The sequence below is a fragment of the Falco cherrug genome, chromosome 6 (genome assembly GCF_023634085.1).
Source record: "Falco cherrug isolate bFalChe1 chromosome 6, bFalChe1.pri, whole genome shotgun sequence".
Classification (NCBI taxonomy): Eukaryota; Metazoa; Chordata; class Aves; order Falconiformes; family Falconidae; genus Falco; species Falco cherrug.
Genome location: NC_073702.1, coordinates 58225403 through 58241703, shown reverse-complemented (window position 1 = coordinate 58241703; position 16301 = coordinate 58225403).

The following is a 16301-nucleotide window of genomic DNA, read 5'->3' as shown; positions in this document are numbered from 1 at the left end:
ATTTCCTCAGTTTGTGAGTGAAAGCGCTGTGGGAAATTATTTCAAAAGCTGTACTGAAGTCAAGATCTATTGCGTCCACTGCTCTCTCCTTGCCTGTGTAGCCAGTCATTTCATCACAGGATGCAATCAGGTTGGCCAAGGATGATTTGTCCTTCATAAATCCATGCCAGTTGTTCTTGATTGCCTCATTGTCCTTTACAGGTCTCTTTCTAAGAAGAACTTCATCAACTTACTTTCTGTATCTTGCTGTCTCTGTGGCTGCAAACTGAGTCTTTCTCGTTTTCTGAACAGTTGTCAAATACCTTCTGAGCTCAAACAATCATAAAAATAACACAGAGGAATTTAACAATTGGCATTTTAAATAAGGAGCTGTAGCTAGTCCAGGACTATCTGATAACAGGCGCTTTGTCTTTTAACCTTTCCTGACTCTGTTCAATGTACATGTTTAGTATTCATGGCCCTTTAAGTTCAGTAATCCATTTGCTTTTGCAGATTCTTAAATAATTCTTTAATATGGATGAGTCTTGTACAGCACACATGAGGAGGCATGAGTTTCAATTTATTTGTGTGACAACTTCTTTGTCACTAGTGTCCTTAAGATATGTTTCTAGAACGAACTCTCCTATGACATCAAGGAGGCTGGGCTTGCGGGCCCTGACCTCGGCTGCCCGTTTAGTTTAGAGAACGCTATCAAAAGCAGCATACCCGCATTCACAGACTGGCTTTCTAATGCACTTAATACCTCCGCTCCATGCGAACCCTTTGGAGCTGTGAATGCTCTGGAGACCTGAGGTTTCCTGTGGTGTTGGGAAGAACAGAAAAATGCTGGATAACAGGATAGCAACATCATCATTTAACATCACGGTGGAGAAAAAATATCTCAGGCATCAGCTCACAATCATGTCTTGGGTTATTTTTTAAAAAATATACACTAATATGGAGCATATGTGTGCAATAAAATACACTTCTACTTAACACAACCGTTGTAATTCTTTTGTATTTGTGTTTATGTAATTTATGTAAATCTCATAATATTTGTGTTTATGTACTTAAATGTATTTATGTAATATTTGTGTAGTGTGATTTTTGTAATATTTGTAAATTTCGTAATATTTGAATGTATATAATTCCTCTGATGCACTTTGTATGCTTTTTTGGCATATTGCTTATTTACACTAGTTTTCTACCCAGTCATTCTGGGACTGGGTATCTAGTTAGAGGTACCATTTGTGAGCTTTTCCAAGTACTTATCAAACGTGTTATTAGATGCATAGACTCTCTGTAGGCTGGAAGACCATAATATAGTACGAATTCTAACTCTTATTAAAATCTGATGTGCATTTATTCTATGTTAAGTACCCTGAATACAGAAACAAATTTGGGATGCTCAGCTCCTTGCAATTTTAAGCAGCTTTTTTATTCAATTCAGAAACTTTATCAAGGATTTTCAGAATCTCCCTACAGGATATTAAGATAGTGTTAAGGCTTAAATCTCAATCTTTCATCACTCTCAGGTCGCTTTTTTTCTCTGTCTTTTGCCCGAACAGATGGCAATTCCAAAGGAGAAATACCAAATTTGTTGGTTACCGCAGAGTAATTACCAGTCGGTAGCTGAAGATGGCGCTCTCTGCTCACAGATTTCTGCTTCGACCACATTTGCTGCTGCCCGATGCCAGGCTGAAATCATGCTTTACTTTCTTGTAAGAAATAGCACTGGGGAAAAGGGGATGCTTTACACGCTTGGCACGGTAATATGAAAATCATCTCCACAAATGCCAGATGACTGGGGACAAACCCATTAACTACTCATGAGGTGGATCTTAATCAGCGTGTGATTTACGTAACGTAACGCCAGCAGTAACGTGTGGGATTTCAAAAACTCGTGTGTTCTGCCAGCATGGACACTGCAAAACTTGTGTTGGCAAAATATCTTCAGAAAAAGTAATTAATTGATTGGATTAATTTGTTACCATTTGGCAAGGGAAAAAAAAGGAAAAAAAGAAAGTCATGTAGTTCACTGGATGTAGCAAAATGACTGCATATCACAGAGCCAACAGGCAGGAATGACTGCCCTGATGTTCTCCTTAAGAGCAAATTACTGAAAAACACCTGCCAGACACTGTAAATGATCATTTTTTTAGTTCTCCAGAGTGTATTTCTTTACCTGAGGCAACCCTACTAAGGATTTAGAAGTAGCTATTGAAAATCTGTTGCAAGAATCCTCAGAAATGGTACAGAAAAAGAGACAACCACTGGAGTGAGGTGTTATGTGTGTGCCATGGGGCTCTCTCCTCTCTGCCCCACACCTCGCAGATGCCGGGCTGTGTGTCCTTGTGCCCAAGGAGTCCTGCGCTGCCCTACGCAGGCTGTCAAAGCAGGCGAGAGGCACCACGCAGTGATGTCTGTGCCAAGGGCTGGACATCTGCTGAGACTTCCTCTGCAGCTCAAGCAGGAAAGGTCATAGGAAGTAGGTTAACATTGATAGTGTTAACTATGGGCTGGTTATTATGTGTATTTGTATATTGGCCAAATCCAGCCCAGAGATAAGTGAATGATACTGAACATGAATTCATGCTGGCCGTTAACACTCATTTGACCACAGAGCCTAGTGTTTCAGGAGGGTCTGGCCTTTGGGTCTGTGCAGGAACACAGGCACCTGTGTGTTGCCTGTTGCCTGTAGGAGTGACAGCCGTCTCCAGGCTTTGTAGGGTTTTGGTTCCAAATGTGTGCATGGGAAATGATTAATGCAGTTAAGTGCACATGGTCTATGAACTGGCTAGGCTTCCTTCCTATGGCCTTCGTTAGGGAATGCTGCTGTGAAGGCTGGTAGGCACAACCAGTGCTGATGGTCTATCTGTTGGTACTTGTAGAATACCAGCTCTTCTGCTGTGATAGCATCAGAAAAACTGCCAAGACCAACAGGCTGTGTTTGGGGGGCGACCCAGCTGTCCCCGTGCACAGCGGGGGGCAATCTCTGTGCGTAAGCTATCAGTCATTTGTGGAGCATCCCAGCGGGCTGTTTTCTCTCCTGTGATCCTGCAGGTCAGGTGTGGCTGCAACCTGCCATCCACCCATCCACCCACGCACAGAGGGAGGGGAGAGGTGGCAAAGGAGCTCTGCTCCAGCTGCCCTTTACCGGCGATGGTGCACCAGCCCCATCACAAGGGCTAGTGCACCAGAGCCACCACATCAGGAAGAGTGAGGGAACAAAAAGGAAATGAGGACATTGTTTCAGTCTTTGGTGAAATGCGTATGAGCATCAGTGGAAGGTATATCAGAAGGCTGAGGAGAAAGTACGCTTAGGTAGCCTTCCTATAGTTGGCAATAGCTCACCTTAGTAGCCCCATTCAGTGTAGGTAACCTGTGGGATCACTACCAAAAAAAAAAAAAAAGAAAGTTCTTCCGTCTGCTGTTGCATAACATCTTTGGCTTTCTGTGATTAACAAGAGATTTTCTATCAGAACCCTTAGGATTAGACTATCTAAACCTACAAAATGAAGAAAAGGTGATTTTCCCTTATTTGTGTAACACATCTGCGGAGCCAGGAGTAGAGCTTTAGCATAGCACATTTAACAAAACAAAAAAAAGGAAAAAAAAAAAGTCAATTTAAGAGCAAATCGATCTTACATGAGCAGAACATTTCTAATGTAAAAAGGCAGCTGAATTAGAGGATTAGGTCACACTGCCCGATTAACATCATTTGATCTTCTGCTATTGAAGAGCCACTGGGCTTCTCAGAGAATGAAAGCATTCAAACTTTAAATGAAACCACAAGCCAGGCTTAGAAAAAAACTGCTAAACTGAAAACAACTTGCCTTGCTTCAGTAATTGTTGGTTTCTCTCTGCTGCTGGGAGGTGCATCCAAATCAGGATTTAGAAATCCATCACATTTTGATACAACAAAGAAGGGCTGCGAAACTGAATGAGGGCACCTCAGGCACTACCTGGGAGAGGCGTGCAGTGTGTGAAGCTTGCCTTGCTTTGCCATATTGTATTTATTTCTTGTTTAAAGCTGGAAGAAAGATACTCAAAGAACTGTTTGATGTTTTCTTTATAACACTTTCACTGTCAGTTTTGCTATTTTAACTTTCGTGGGGGGAGGAGGCGACAAAAAAAAATGAAGCTCACCCTGGACTGCAAGGCCCACACAGGATCTGAGAGGTACTCACTGATGACATTTGATAAGAAAGCAGGAGAGGAAGGGAGTTCTAGTTACAGTTGTTATTTTTTTAGATGATATTTGTTTTAACTTGAATGACTAATGAACATTTTTAATGAAGGAAACTTTTGTTAAAGTTTTAACTCTTGCTTGGGACCCTCCAAGCAAAATCATAACAAATCAGCCTTGACCTTCTGGAATTTTCTAAGGTAAAGCAAGAAGGAAGGAACCTTTCTACGATACAATTAAGCCCTTTGTCATTGCAAACAACAAGAGCAACAGTAAACTGCATATAAAAAAAATCCTCTGGCTACCTCTCATATCTTTTCTGTTCACGAGTTTATACTGTTTTCACTTACTGTACTTCAATGAGTTTTGAAGGGATTTTAACAGTCCCCTGCCACTGTCAACACTTAGTAAAGTAAATAGCAAGCAGACAGAAATTAAAGAATTTATTTCCTATCTCTAATGACCTGATGATCAGTTTGCTCAAAGGGTTTTTCTGTGCTCTTTGGAAAGTACTAGCCAGTATTCACAAGCAATGTCCTTTTTTAATTATTATTATTTTTTAAATGTTTATTTAAGATTCATGATTTTATTTTCAGTTATGGGGTAATTTCAGTTGCTATATATGGAGAAAAACAATATTTTAAAATTTGGAAAAGCTGTGAATATTCTTGTCATTCTCCCTTCCATCATTGTTTTAGGCACTGCACATTCATATAGTCAGCACACAGATCCTGCTCAGTCTACTGCACTTTCAGCAGCCTCCCAAATGCCAGCCAAGTCAGACCCTGCTCAGCTTCCAAAATCAGATGTGATTGGGCATGTAACAATGTAAAGAAAAATAAACCCTGAAAGGCACTCTGAATTATAATGTAGATTTTTTTTCTGACATGCAAGAAAGAACAAAATGGAAGTTTTATCACAGCTCTGCTTCCTTTCGAGTGTCCCCACCCACCCTTATTACTCTAAGCAACGTTTTCTCAAAATAAAGGCACACTGATCTGTTTGTTATTTTAGGCTCTGAGAAGAAGGTCAGACTGAAACGCTGTCCAAATACATGCCTCTGGTCCCGTTAAGGACCTATAAGTGTACTTATCTCCATCCATTGCAAACCAGTTCATTGCCTTCCAGAGAGAGCTCATGATACTAAACAACTCTGTGTATCACTTCACAGCCGTACGTGCTCGTGCATCTTTGCAGGATCTGAAGCTGCTTCATTCCTGTCGGTTCTCACACAGGGAGAGATGCACGTAATTAGCTGCATTAGCCCCATGCTCCCCCACTGCTCGGCTATTATTTTGCTGGCTGGTGACACAGCCCCGAAGCCTCCCTTCCCCTCTGTCACCCTGCATGGCAGCTGCAGCTGGGCGGCTGGATTTGTGCTCTGCCAGCCCTGGGGGGCAGCGGGGGCTGCAAGGAGGCTGCCAACAGCAGGACCCATAGCCACAGCTGGGGGCTGTGCTCCCTCCTCCCTCATGTGACCGATGCAGCTCCTGCGCTAACAAAAAAAAATTGTGCTTGCTATTTTTGTCCAAATATTTGAGCTCCTCAGACATCGCTGGACAAAACACACCAGCTATTGGCACGCTCTTGCTAATCCAAGGGAACCTTTTGCACAGGCTGCTGCCTTCTAACCTGAGAATCACTTTAATTATCCATTATTTTGTCTTCCTCCCTGTGAGCCTCTTGCTGAATGCATTGTGCCACCCAGCATATTAGTCAATCATCACAGCTTAGGGAGCGCTATACTTTACATCTTGGCTTCAGTGTCATTCATGTGCAGCCAGCGGAGACAGCAAGCAGTTTTAAGACGCTGGGTAGATTTAAGCATGCTAGGGCCTGTCTGTCCCTATAGTAAATAGCTTCCCTGACATTTAAGCTGCACATGGCTTGATGTTAGGTCAAACAAAAATGTCACACTATAATCACTTTTTAAATAGCTGTTTCCGGCTCAGTTAGTACTGTATAGTTCCAGAAGAGAAAGCACTTACAAGCTGACAGACAGACAGAGGAACTGTCTGTATAGGATGTTTGCCTAATCCCATCCCTGCCCTTGCCTGTCAGGCTTGGAGGCTTTGTTTGTTTTAAAAAAAAAAAAAAATTGCGTATACAATTTGATGCCACTGTACTTTTCAGCTGGGCAGACTCTAAAGAAAACTCATGAATAAGTTCTGGGGAGAGTCCTTTGATGTAGCTGTGAGGGGTTTGGGTGGCCCGGGGGGGTACCCTGCCCTCAGCAGCATTTGGGGCTAACACTGTGTCTTGGGGCACTGCACTGCTGAGATGCCGTTGCTGGGAGGAGACATGTAGGTAAAATACTAATGAGCTTTGACAGCTGAAAATGTGTTTCCACATTCCCTGATACCACTCCTCAAATTAGTCTCCACCTCTGAACCAGCCTGTGGAGGACATGGACCCCACAGGGGAAGCCATGCAAGACCAGCCTCTTCTCTCAGCCACCTCAGTTCAGTGTGTGGCTGTCTCCATCCAGTGTCACTGAGGCTCTGGCATCCTGCCCTGCCCTGAGCGGGCACTAGCATGCCCACGGGGCACAGCCTTGGCTTGCCACAGGGCACAGCAGTACTCCCTGAGGGCCTGGTCCCCCAGCCACAGGGACAGGGCAGTGGGTCTGACCACCCTGTGGTGAGGCTGAGGTGTGCATGTGGCTTTCCACAGCCCAAAGATGGCTGGAGGGAATACCTGCACGCCAGCACCTGGAGGCATGTCCATGGTGGCTCCTTCTTACCATTCCCACTTTCCCAAAATTGGCTATGTGTGAAATGCTACCCACCTGCAGCTTTTATCTTTTGCCCACAAGCCCTCCTGCGGGTGATGAACTATTGGTTTTGTGGCAGTGGATGGCAGTAATCAGAAGGTGACAGGGGAATTTTTCCATTGTGGAGCAGTTGCAGAAGGCAAAGCATGAGAGATCTACAAAGACGAGTGACAGCGAGCAATCTTTTGTCCAGGAAGAACAGTGTTGGAGGAGCCATGGAAACCCGTGAGGGTCTAAAACAGTCTTGTCATCCGTGCTCTAGCAGAAGGGAGGAAACCAGCCTTTCTTGACTTCCACTGTAACCTTTTTCTTCTTAATTGGTGTCTGGCCCTATTGTTTCTAACAAGCTGGGAGGCTGGGAAGGTGCTGTAGGCATGACTGAATGCCACCATGAGAGTCGAGCCCCAGCCTCGAACACCCCCGGCTGCTGCCTCGCAGAGGCTGCTGACCCTGGCTTGTAAGTATGACTTGTAAGTCATTTCCTTTCCTGATTAGGTCAGAACGGTGGCACCAACTGGAGCGTGTCAACATGGGGGTTTCCTACTATGTTGATTTTCCTCAGTATTCTGAAACAAGGCACATGCTATTCTTTTTAAGTTGAAAAGCAAGTTTATTCCTGTAGGGATATGTTTCCAAGCTGCATTTAGACAGTAAGCAGTAAATCTCCACACATTCCTTGTTTCGCATTATACTTACAGTGGGTGGTGGCTACTGTCTAATCACATAATAATGGGCATGATAGATAAGCAAAACTCTTCTACATTCGGACTGTGGAAGATAAGCTTTTGCCAAATGCAGTTACAAACTATGGGGCACTATGAAGGGGGAGCTGGGAAAAATATTAGAGCCTCCAGGAGGTAGGGCAAGATAATCTTTGCTTTACAACTAACCAACATGTCTTAACCCAGAAGTAACTTTAATTACACCTCGAATTTGTATCAGCAAATCGTTCTCATTTTAGGCACCATTTAACCACTGGGAATGACTGCAGTCCTCCTCAGCCACTGATGTGAAGACAAGTGGTTGCAGTTGCATGCAAGTTGGTGGGAGCCACTTTGGGGCTGGTGGCGAGTTCATCCTGGCTAGGTAAGGAAGAAAGAGAGGGATGGAGTATATACTGTGCACAGTGAATTTATGAAAAATGACCATGCTTGCAAAGTCCAACCACTCCTCCCTATGTTAGGCCATCCACCAGTATGAAGAATGAAATGGGACTAGAGGAGCCAACTGCGGGCTTTCCTGAGAAAGCAGAAAAAATGGCATGCACTGAAAAACAAATGCTATGATTTGTGATCTTAGACAGATACACTGGCCAAGAGGACTCAGGCTGGGGAGAAGTACAGGCCCCACTGATGGTTCCCAAAGATGCTTTCTAAATATGAGTTTACACTTTGTGTTGTGGAGTTCTGTCTTCTAAGAAACAGTGCACAGCAGGAATGGACAATGGCAGTTTTGTTACATGTTGCATGTAAAATCTTATGAAATCATCATATATGTCATGATGAACCATCAACGAAATGTAACGTTTAGAACTGTAAGCTATCCCCCTTTGTTTTGACTGCGATCATCAAACAAAGACTTAAGAGAAGTCAGGCAAGGGAAAATATTCTTCAGTCTTACAGCATTTATGCATTAAAACATTCAGCTGAAAGGTACTTCCTAGGAAATCAGAATTTAATAATTGAATATTAGTTAAACTATGACAGTTACCTGTGTTTTTCATGTTGAAAACACTTCATTTCTGTTGTACATACAGCACATACACACTATTCAGTAGTATGTGATTAGTAGACATGTTCTTGCAACATCACACATCATTCTTGTTAATGAAGATCATGGAAACACAGAATGGCTGAGGTCGGAAGCAACCTGTGGATCTCATCTGGTCCAACCTCCCTGCTCAAATCAGGGTCAGCTAGGGCAGGTTGCCCAGGACCATGTCCATAGAGCTTTTGACTGTCTCCAAGGATGAAGACTCTGCAACCTCTATTTGTCATCTTCGGTGACAAAATATCATCCCTTTGTGCGAACTTATAAAGAGAGGAACCTCCTATATGCAGCTGTTTAAGAGAAAAGCCAAAAAGACACACTAGAATGAGAATTAAAAAGATGTTAACATTTCCACTTTTTGCTTTGCTGACTCCACATTCTTTTAGTTATATGTAAAAATTTATGCAAGGATTTTATGAACTGCTTCTTTATACCCACAATTTTACTGTTTCTTTGCAAGTGGATCGTAAATCCTCAAAATTTTTTAAAGCTAAGACCTGCAGCCATGTACCATTGAAATTCCTAGGGCTTTTTCAGTATTATGAATTGTCTTCTGAGGCACCACTGTTTTTCATATCCTGTATTTTTCATATGGGAAATCTAATACGGTAGTATCAACCTGGATTTCTACTGTGCAGAAAAATACTGATTTTAACTTACCTGCCTTTTAAAGTAAGGTTCTTTAGTTGAAGCAAATATGCAGTTACTCCCTGCTCTGCACCCCCCTCCCCCCCCAAAAAAAAACAACCACTCCACCTTAATTTGGACACTTGGTCTTGAAAATATTTTATATTTTAATGCAAATTTATAATGAATTTACAGATTGTATGGACATTTCTAAATAGAAGACATGCTTTTTTGTGAACTGTGTATTTCAGTTAGGCTTTTCGACCAAGTACATTGGCAGGTGTTGTATATGCCTTGCTAGGTGCAGTTGTGTTTCTGCTCTGTGAGAATATGTATTTTGGTTTTTATTGCTTTGGTAAGAGGAAAATCAGTGAACGTTTTCTTAAGCAGAGGATCAAGATCCCTGTCAGAGAGCTCTCTGAGTGTGAAAGTGCCATAGCATGCATGAAGAGACTCAAGAAAGCATTTCAAGACTTCTGGTAGTTGCAATATCCCAGTGCAAGGCACCCTGATAAACTGCTGTGCAAAAGTGTTCCTTTGTAGGGCTCTGACAGGTCGGTGCGGTGACATTAGGAAGATGACAGCAACGCTTGAGCAATGATTCAACATGAAAAATATTCACTGCTTTTTGGCCATTTGGAGAGTCATTCCAAATAATGCTACAAGAGAGGCACATTATAAAGTCGTTGGGGTGAGATTTGTAACTGTCTTGGATAACATAGTTGGCTGACCTTTGTAAACTAGTTACTGCGCAATTCACAGTTCACAATAAAACCTACCCCAATAAAATGTTTGTATATTGGCTTCTTTGTCTAACTGCTTTTCTTTGGTTAATAGGTTTGATTTTTACAAAGCTTGTCAGTAAGATTCTTGCTGTCTCAAAGTTCTGGATTTTTTTTTTTTATATATATATATATGAACATTTCAGTCAAACCAAATATGACAACTTAAAGAGGTGCAGATGGCTGTTGAGCTGGAGAGGACTGGCTGTCTAAATTAACTGGTAAAAAGGGGAGTCTTCTACTTGGCAGACTGAAGTTCAGCTCTGTGGATTTCATAATTACTTTTTCCTCGGCCTTGGTTCAAGGCTTCAAGTTTTGTATCTTCCCTGGTGTGGATTGTGACTCTACTAATGGTAAGCATTTTATTTTTTAAAAAAAATATTCTAAGAGGCAACTGCAAATCCCCTCCCTCCAAATCCCTGATTTCACAAGTATATTGGATATTATTATTTTTTGTACACTGGGGTGTCAGTTATTCATTGCTTTTATTTGCCTTTCTCTTGTGAATATTTTGGCATAAAATGAAAAAAAATAATAAGCATGTGCAGAAAAGTGAAAGATAAATCTTTATTTTCTCATGAAGCTTATTTTCCGTGATCTAAGATGTATTTTTTTTCAATTTCTTTTTCTCTTCCCCTCCCCCCAAATTTTTTTCCCCAATTTTTTTTCAGTTTCCTGTTTTCTCATAGCTTAGCTGTGTTGTAAGGTGAGTGTTTTAAGTAGATGCTATTCTGAGAGGAAAAACTGTTCTGCTCAAGAAAAACTGCAAAATCTAGTTTGTTGTCAGAGGAAAAAGTAGTGGTGTCACCCTTGTCTTTTCTTATATCAGAAATGTTTTAATGTCCTAACTAGAAGGCTAAAGTACTATAAAGCAATAATATTTCAGGTAATTGTATTTGGGTTTTTTATTTTTTTTGTGGTCATTGACTAGTAATTAAGTAATTAAGGGCTGGTCTTGGATTTTAACTTTTCATGTTTGAAATATGAAACTGTTTCTTCTACAGATTAATCAGACATTTCTTTTATCGTGGCTGATGGCCAAGACAGTTGAATTCCACATTTAGATATAAAGTAACAGCTCCATTTCATGCAACTTTTTGCTTTGAATTTATGACTTGCCACATATAAAAAGGGAAAGCCTTCTACAGTAAGCGGCTGCCATACGATCCCGTATTTCATTGCCATGAAGTGCTTGCACGGCGCTGTGCGTCCGCCCTGCTGGAAGCCCACTCCTGTTCAGGGAGTCCTTAGACCCAGGGAAACATTTTCGGCACCTCTGAATGCAGCTGTGAGAAACAGACAGTACAGTACCAAACGCAGTTTGTTGGCATCGGTTTGAACTTTATTCTGCTCATTTTTTTCTGTTTTCTAGATGGAAACATTTCAGCAAACCTTTCTGTTGGCTTTTTGCATGCAATATTCCTGAAAAAAAGCAGATCTTTCGTGACTTGCAAAATGTGGAAATAGGAATTTCAATGAACGGTTGGAAGCAGCACCTCCAAAACCTTGTTTGCAGGGGTTTTCAGCCATCCAGCAAAGCACAGAAAATGCCACAGTCACTGCCTGTGATGGACACAGCTCAGATTTAGGCTGGGCAATACTCACAGCTTGTCTTAAACAATCTCCTGGCCAAAAAATATTCTGGAAAAGAGGTTATAATTGATTTCTAATAATAAATATTTTTTTTTAACTCAATACCTCATAATGAGGAAAGACAAATGTGTCATTTTCTATCAATCAACCTTGTGAAAAGTAGCCTATCAAAATAATTATGAAGAGCACTTTTATTTTGGGAATGGTATTCACTGCTCCAGTTTCAGATCTTTTCAAAAAGATGTTGTAAAGAAGGATCCCAAGCCAAAATCTTCAGGATGCTTCCACTCCCACTGGAGTTGTGCAAGTTTAGTTCAATGCCATTCTAGTATTATACCTGATGTATTTTTTTCACAAATTAAATAAAATATTTAAATGCTTTATCCAAAACATTGCCATGTATTTTTTCTTTGTGATAGGATGCCTCTATTCAAATTTATCCCTCATTCAGTGCTTAAAATCTTTTTATGTTCTGGGGAGGATGGACACTAGGAGCATGTGCTGAATTGCTGCTAAAACTGGGTGTGAGAACTGGAAAAATATTTCTCTTCAAATCAACAGAGTACTCTGGACAAATCAGGGATTTGTTTTCATTTTTTAATTAAAATGGGAATATTAGATCATGAGCTATTATTCCAAAATTTAAAAAAATCTTTCTGAAAATACCTTTTTCTCCATTTTATCTCTATTTTTTCATCCAAAACTATTTGCCAAATTTGACATAAATTCTTGCATAGTTTCAACGTGTGTCTGCTTCTACTGACAGATAAACTGCATAGGTAAAAAAATACTCTTTCTAAAATGATCGTTTGCATATTAGAAATGTATCTGTTGCTTAAACAGCAACAAGTTAAAATTACAGTCGATTTATCACCTAGTTCTATGACACAGAACCATGTTATCTTTTTAAAGAATATATATGTATATGTTCTGCTGCTTGCTCTTGAATCACCCATCGCTGCTGCTTGATCACAAATTTTAATTACAGAGATAGTCTCCCAGACCCTGCTAGTAATTAATTGCTGTAACTTGTGTGTGCTTTTGTGAAGCCTGCAGTGTGCCTGCAGATAAACAACTAATTAACACTTCTATACAAGTGAAATGGAGTTCCAATTATTCCTATCTCCCCCCTGCCCCCTATTCTTCACATGCATTTTGCTTAGGCATTAGGGATGCCTCATGGCTTACCAAACGAGATAGCCTTGTCTTTCTCTCTCCACCATTCAGAAGGGGTTTAATCCAAGTCAGGCTGCTGAGCTGCTGCACCTGCCCTCATGCTGCAGTGCTGGTGGGAAAAGCCTTTTGAAGGACAGAATCAGCTTTTTCTATAAAACAAGGGAGTCATAAAGAGCATTTGGGCAAGAACAGCAGCAGTAGTAGTTCATAATCAGATGTAACGCTGCCAGAGTCTGTACTGATGTTAAGACTCTGTAGAAGTATCCCAGGTCACTAGATTAGCTCAGAGGACTAAAGCAGAAAAATGTGACCAGCAGTATCCAGTGTATATGGGCACAAACTAGGAAATCCAGAGGAATCTGTAACACAGTGTATTACAAGCAGCATAGAGGTGCAAACTAGTCCTGTGACCTGCTTATCTGCAGAAAGCTGGGACTGGGTCCAGCCACTTTGATCCTCCAAGAAAGGAGGGAATGCAGCATCATGTACAGCTAATTTGGTAGAGTTCACCTAGAGTACAGCTCCAGCCCTAATGTGTGGGCCGGCTGGCGTGACCCTGCTGCTGTGCGGGGAGAGCCGCCTGCCTGCCCGAAGCACGGCACTTCTCTTTGGCAGCTGAGTGCCTTCCACAGGGTGGGAATTTTGTCTTCAGAGTTGCTTTAAGAAAAAGATAAATGCCTTGCACTTCTTTTACTCCAAAGAGGGACCCACCTCTTGAGCACAGTAGTCCTCTGTTTCCACCAATGCGTTTGGAAATCTTTACAGCATTCCACCAGAGCTAGTGCAGCTTCGATGCTTTATTTCTCAGAGGCACAGCATGTATGGAACATATTACCTTTCTGGGAAAATCCTGACTTGAATTATTGCTTTGGCACTTTCCGAGTGGTCTTCTCACACTGTATCCCAAAGTGCCTCACAGGGTAATAAATTACATTACCCACAACCAGTATGACCTCAGTAAGATCCACCTATGCCAAGAACAGCTCCATGTTACTGTCAGTTAATTAGTGGTGGTATTGGTTAACTGAGGAAGCGAGAGCCAGGAAGCTATCCTTTACTCTTTGTGGCCAGTGGCATGGCATGGCATGAAAGTGACTGGCAGCTGGCTGAAGAGAGGGTAGGTATCTCCAGGAGTTTGTCCTCTAGCCCATGAGAGGGGCACAGCACGCACACACACCACATGCATGGTCACGCTTGGGATTGTTATCCCACCTGCCTGCAAAGCACGGTCTGAGCCACCCTCACCTTAAGCTGTGCACTGCTCTGGCCTTAAATGCGGATCCCCAAGTCTGCAGCCCTCAAAGTTCAGGCTAAAGCTTGTTCCTGGGGCATACAGAGACTGGTGTGTCTAAGCACACCCAGTGCATCGATATAGCATTAGGCAAACCCGATCGGGCTGTTTGCTGCCTCCCTGTGGGCCATCCAAGGAGTCTTTCTGGGAAGAGGAATCAAAGAGTCTGTATCCTGATGTGGAGTGAAAAAGGCATCTCTGCTTGTGCAGCCTGACATTGTTAGTGCCCAGCCTCAGTTCTTGCAAGCCTAAGTGACAAACCGAGATGCAGTCTGATGGAGAGCTGGAGAAGCAGCATGCAGCTTCTTGGCTCCAGAAGTAAAAGTCTGGCGTTGCCCCTCTAGCTGGAAATGCTGGGGTAGGTGCTGCCGGCAGCATGTGGAGGTGCTGATGCTGCTCATGGTCCCACACACAGCACAACCAGTGCTCAGCACTGACCTTCTAGCTGAAGGCATCCTTCCCCCGCAAACAGAACTGGAGCTGAGGCATTAGAAGGATTTTGATCCATGTGAAAGGCAGGCAGAGAGCATGGCAGGGACGTGTGTGAGCCTGAATGCAGCTGTCAGTCTCAAGATCTCATAGATATGCAGATGTGATCTGATGGACTTCCCCCTGAATGCTAGCATTCTTGGTCTTTCTGTTCCTTCCCAACTTTTGACACCTCTCTGACAGCTCTTTGGTATCACTCCTTGTTTCATTCAGAGTTCATCCACCTCTCTTAACACCCTTTACTCTGTCAGCAACCTTCCTCACCCTCCCACAGAGAGCAGGCACCCAGCTCCCTCCTAGAGCTTTTTATTTTTTTAACATATGAAAATTGCCTTCATGCTTTTCCCTCTCTTCCTCTGCTCTGCTCCACACCACATATTCTGGAAGTCACCTTCAGACCACACTGGAGTGTTACCTCTATTGCCCAGGGCCAGGATCATGTTACAGCTTTCCTCTTCTAGCTGAAGATGTGTGCTCTGATTTGAACTTCTCCAAAGTTCAGGGATGTTTGGAATCTGGGCTTTTGGCTTGGACCCCTCTCAGTGCCTCGTGTTGGCATCTAGGAGTTGACAGAAGTTGTTTGCAGCTGGGGCAGCCAGGCCTGCAGGATGCAAATGACGAAGAACAAAAGAAACCCCCCCCTGCACTCTAACAAACGATTTAAAACTGGCCCCATGATGAATTGTGTGGCCTTTGGGGACTTACCAACACCTCTGTCTTTCCACCCATGCCACAGGTTAGGCAGTGCTCACCCGGCTGCTGGAAACCCCAACAAGCAAAGAGATTTCAGGAAACTAAGGTCACACACGCTGGCCTGATGGCACCTGCTTTCATACTCCGGCTTTTCCTGCGAGGGACTGGGCTAGGAGAAAGCGATGGAGAAGATTCTGGCAGAGAGACAACCCCATTCGTCACATGACTTCTCTCCTTTTGCAATGGCCCTCAGGGCAGCTGGGCTGTGGGAGGGGTGATGGGCAGAACAAGTGTTTTTTGCTTTCTCTTTATTTTACCAGAGTAGAGGTGGACAGCTTGTCTTCGCCTCCAGGTCAGGACTGCACACGCACAGGGTTGGGGGAGGAAGAGGAGACTAGTTTCAAAGCACAGGCTGCATTCCCATCCGGGCAGCGTGGCACCGCATTTTAGGGCAGCGTGGCACCACATCCCCCAGGGTCACACCTGCTGCTGCTGGGGGCTGTGTGTGAGGCCATCCAAGGCTGTGCTCTCCCTGCGTCCCCAGCCCACCCCCCAGGGAGGGGGTCCTGCAGCACCAGCCAGGTGTCTGTGCAAGCCTTGGTGAGCCTGCCTGGTGTCAAAACAAGCACGACTGTCATTTTCTCTCCTTCTACCTACAGGAACCAAACGCTTCCTTCCTCCCCGTTCTTCCTGGCAGAAAATAGGCAGCTGAGAGAGGGGCTAGTGAGGGCAGGGAGAACCAGCAGCCCCCGCACCCCCTGCCAGGAGGGAGCTGTTGCAGCCCAGGCTATTTTTAACCTGTTTTGTTGCACGCTGGCAGTCGTGTCCTCTGTTACTTTCTTCCTTCTCTGTATCTCTGTATGTCTTTGCAGCTCCTTCCTGCTACCGTGAGATGTGTGAACTATATATGGCCTGGGAAATCTGCAGCAGGCAGTATTT